Source organism: Lolium perenne, chromosome 2, assembly GCF_019359855.2.
Source record: "Lolium perenne isolate Kyuss_39 chromosome 2, Kyuss_2.0, whole genome shotgun sequence".
NCBI classification, from domain to species: domain Eukaryota; kingdom Viridiplantae; phylum Streptophyta; class Magnoliopsida; order Poales; family Poaceae; genus Lolium; species Lolium perenne.
This window is the reverse complement of record NC_067245.2, coordinates 296838107-296842737: the sequence shown is the minus strand read 5'-3', so window position 1 is coordinate 296842737 and position 4631 is coordinate 296838107. Positions and strand designations below refer to the sequence as shown.

At 46.3% G+C, this 4631-nt stretch overlaps 1 pseudogene; it reads left to right on the top strand.

Moving 5' to 3' along the window:
• The first annotated feature begins 358 nt into the window (after positions 1-358).
• Positions 359-2843, top strand: LOC127336135 (indolin-2-one monooxygenase-like; annotated as a pseudogene).
• Positions 2844-4631: the final 1788 nt, after the last annotated feature.

Sequence of the window (4631 nt, the reverse complement as noted above, 5' to 3'; positions counted from 1 at the left end):
CATGAACGCAACTGTACTTACAAGTTCAGACGCCTGAGCGAGCTTTCTCCTCAATATGGATGTGGTTATTGTTCACTCAGATATTATTACTAGACTTAATTTTTGTGTGAGAACCAATTATTTTTGCCAGAGTTAATTTTTGTGTCTTTCTAATGCCAGCTTATTTACACCATTCTTAGGATCAACTTATAATGCACGTAATTGTATCAAATTTTGTTATTAACCACCTTAAACACATTATTTAAACTAAAAAATATTCATTACTTCTATCAATTCAAGTGTGGTTTTAAAATTATTTACACCATATCATTGTACGATCGGCGCGGCGTGCCGCCGCGCCCATTTCTGCTAGTATATACTAAGGATGATCAGATCGGTCATTTGCGTGCTTTAGATCCATCATCCATGGCTGGTGAAGCATTATTTTCCATCCATGACAAAGCTGCTCAAGCATTATTTCTTCTGTTCCTCGTCTCACTCGTTATACTGCTCATCGGCAGGAAAAGATGGAGCCGAAGAAAAAGCAAGCAGCAGCTAAACCTGCCACTCCCACCTTCCCCTCCGGGCAAGCTCCCGGTAATCGGGCACCTTCACCTCGTCGGTTCCCTTCCTCACATTTCCTTCCGCGACCTCGCCCAGAAGCACGGCCGGGACCTCATGCTCCTCCGCCTGGGCGCGGTGAACACGGTGGTCGTGTCCTCACCTCGCGCCGCCGAGGCCGTCCTGCGCACGCACGACCACGCGCTCGCATCCAGGCCGCGCTCCGCCGTCGCCGACATCATCTTATACGGCTCGTCGGACGTCGGCTTCGCGCCCTACGGCGATCCCTGGCGGCGGGCCAGAAAGGTGGTCACAACGCACATGCTCAGCGCCAGGAAGGTGCACTCGTTCCGCCACGACCGTGAGGAAGAGGTGCGCATAACCGTCTCAAAGATCCGTGCATCTGCGACAGCGGCAACGGCGGTGGACATGAGCGAGCACCTGGACTCGTACGCGAACGACGTCGTGTGCCGCGCGGTGCTCGGGAGACACCACGGCGACCATGGCAGGAACAAGCTGCTCCGCGAGCTGACCAATATCAACATGTCTCTCCTTGGGGGGTTCAACCTCGAGGACTACTTTCCGGGCTTGGCAATAGTTGGCGTGTTCACCGGCTTGGTGGTGTGCCACAGGGCTACGAGGGTTCGCAAGAGATGGGACGAGCTGTTGGACAAGCTCATCAACGAGCAGGGTCGCCACCGCGAGCACGAAAAATGATGCCAGCTCGTACTTCATACACGTCTTACTCTCTCTGCAAGAAGTGTACGGACTGACCACAGACAACGTAAAGGCGATCTTGGTAGTAAGTACTCCCTCCTTTCATGTATCCTCTAAGTTTGATCAATTTTATAGGCAAAAATATGAATATTTTTTATATCAAATTAATTTTATTACATTCACCGTAAAATATATTTTCATAATACATTTGATTCATGTCGTAGATGTCTATATTTTTGTCTTTATCATTTAGTCAAATTTAGTAAGGTTTGATTTGACTAATTTCATAAATCTTATTCATCGAAACGGAGGTACTACTTGGAGTAATTTACTAGCAGCAATACTTCAATAAAAGGACAATTAATCTATTCAACGAACTGATAAATTCCTAACTTCTCACATGGTAATTGTTAAGCTTCATGCACTAGCCACTTGAACCAAAAGTTTGAACTGATGAAAAGGGCTAGTCAATCTACTTATATACTTCACAACACCCCCACTCGCGTGTGACGGGGGAAGAGAAAGTCAACACGTGAAAGAAGAAGAGCACACCGAAACAGCGGTGGCTAAAGAGGGGGGCAACAACAATTTTTAGGATTAATTGCGAAAATCATGTGAAAGTCAGAGGTTGAACTTGAGACCTGGGGCTCTGATACCATGTTAAGCTTCATGCACTAGCCACTTGAACCAAAAGTCCGAACTAATGGAAAGGGCTAGGCAATCTACTTATACTACACTTCATGACACTAATCAACATGACATGTTTGATGCGGGGATCGAAACGACATATCTTGTGCTTGAATTTGCAATGGTTGAGCTAATGAATAACAGACACGTCATGGCTAAACTGCAAGCTGAGGTTAGAAGGAGGCGTACACCGGCGTCGAACCAAGAAGAACCACGACAAGACGTGCTCACAGAAGAGGAGCTCGGTGACATGGCCTACCTGAGGGCCACCGTGAAGGAGACGTTGAGGCTGCACCCGCCGGGGCCGCTCCTCATCCCTCACCTCTCGATTGCCGATTGCCAGATCGACGGCTACATGATCCCTGCCGGGACACGGCTCATCGTCAACGCGTGGGCTCTTGCTAGAGACCCCGCGTCTTGGGAGATGCCAGAGGAGTTCATGCCGGAGAGGCTCCTCCCAGGAGGCAGCGCGGCAGCACTCAACGGCAAAGGGAAGGACTTTGAGTATTTGCCTTTGGCTCCGGACGGAGGATCTGCCCAGGCATAAACTTCGCGAATGCTGCTGTGGAAATGATGCTAGCTAACCTCGTGTACCATTTCGATTGGGAGCTGCCAGCAGAGATAGAGGAGGTTGATATGAACGAGGTGTTCAGCTTGTCGAGCCGGCGTAAGGAGAAGCTCCTTCTTGTTCCAGTTCCAAGATCCGTCTCCGATAAGAGAGGAGGGTAACAAGTAGTACTTCCTCCATCCTACCAAAAATATCTTAGATTTATTAAAAGTTAGATGTATCTAGACACTATCTAGTGAGTGAATACATTCAACTTTTGACATATTTGAAACACTTTTGGTGGAACGGATGGAGTATGAAATAAGAGAGTGGATAATACTTAGTTTACGGATATTGTGATGGCATCAAAATCAAATGTAAGTCGTAATCCATGTTGCAATTCATGACCAACACAAATCATGAAAAATATTAATAGTTTGGAGTATTTTTCTCGTTTCCAACGACGTGCAAGTAGGAAGTAGCCAAATTCCAGTTGCAACTCCAATTACAACTGAAAAAAATAACAGTTACATATGTTGCAAGCCATATCTAGCACAAATCACGACGTTATTCAATGGTATAAAAGACAATTAATAATTAAAGTATTCCCCATTAATTGAGAATTAGCAAAACCGATAAGATAAATAGTTATATTTGACGTATTCAATGTACAACAACTATTGAAACAGCTATATTTGTAGTAACACATGTGCTGTTGTAAACATAACCTTAATTCCCTAGCCTTCGTGAGGACCCCATTAGAGGCATGATGTGGGCCTAAATGCGCAGCTACATGCACATCTCCTCCTTGCGCATATCTATAACTCTTTGTCGATGAATACTCCCTCCGTCATCAAATAAGCGGACATCTAGCCCTAAACTTTATCCACAAAAGTGTGTACTCCTATCTTTTCAATGTACTTTAATTGCTTCTTTCTCATCGCACGGAAATCAAACCCAATAATATTAAGCACATATTTTTCGTGTTTTCTACATGCACTTAGTTTATTGGAGGTTAAAGAATTAAAGAGGAGAGATGCATGTTCCCAATATATTTTTTTACTCCACTTTATAATTTGTCTTGAAAAACCCGCATGTACACTTATAGCAAGTATAATAAGTCCTAGTCAGTTGGCTATAAGAATTAAAATAATATATTATTACCTAGTTGGAGGAGAGAGGGGAGGAGAGATAAGAGGGGTATGCTCTTATGCAAGAGCCAGCTCTAGCACGTGCTCCTAAACACTATGTGAAAGTGAATGATGGGTCATGCACTAATAAAGTAGTACAATTTTAAAGCTCACTATTATACATGTTGGCTCTAAGATGGGTATAGATGACATGGCATTTGCCTTATAGCCAACAGTTGACTTTACTTTTGAACTTGCTCTTATTTGTGGACGGAGGGAGAACACAAGAAATTATACGCAATTCCCTTCTTGATATTAGTACGAGACGCTCCTCTCCTTCTGCATGGCCAATGCAGTCTACCATGTTATGTACAATGAAGAGATGCTCAAAGACGCCGGTGAAAGGATGAAACCTGGAGTTGAGGTTGGGACTCTCTCGAAAGCTCCTGTCTCCTCTAGTCCCCTAGTTCCCTTGAGAGTCGCCTTTAGCACACCGGGCCTTCCCGATGCCCTTCTCGGCGGCGATGCCGGCCGGAAGTGGCTAAGGAGCGGCGCCGGAGCTAGGTCTGTATATAGTACTAGTTCAAATAATAGTAGTTTTTCTGATGTGTGTCGGCGGTATGCCGTGTGTCGGCTTTATGCCGGGGGGATGGTGCTGGATTTCCTGGGCCGGATCTGGTGCTGGCTGGCTGTTCTTACTCTCGTCGCAGTGCTCTCATGGCCGGAGCCGAAAGCGGCGAGGTGTAGGAACGCCGGAGACTCCATTAATAAGGCTTGTGTTGGCTTCTTGGCTTGGAAGGGGAGAGCGACTCTGCGGACTTCTTCATCTCGCAGCGGCGGCGTTGGGGAGAAGTGGTGGAGAGGCGTTCTGATCTTCAGAGTCAGGCGGTCTTGGAGCTGTGATACCGCATCTTGGTGTACAATCTCGGCGGGCTTTGCTTCCTGGCCGACTCAGATGGCCATCAGGTGGCTGCGCATCTTGCCGGTGGTGATCCCCGGCGCTTCTTCAA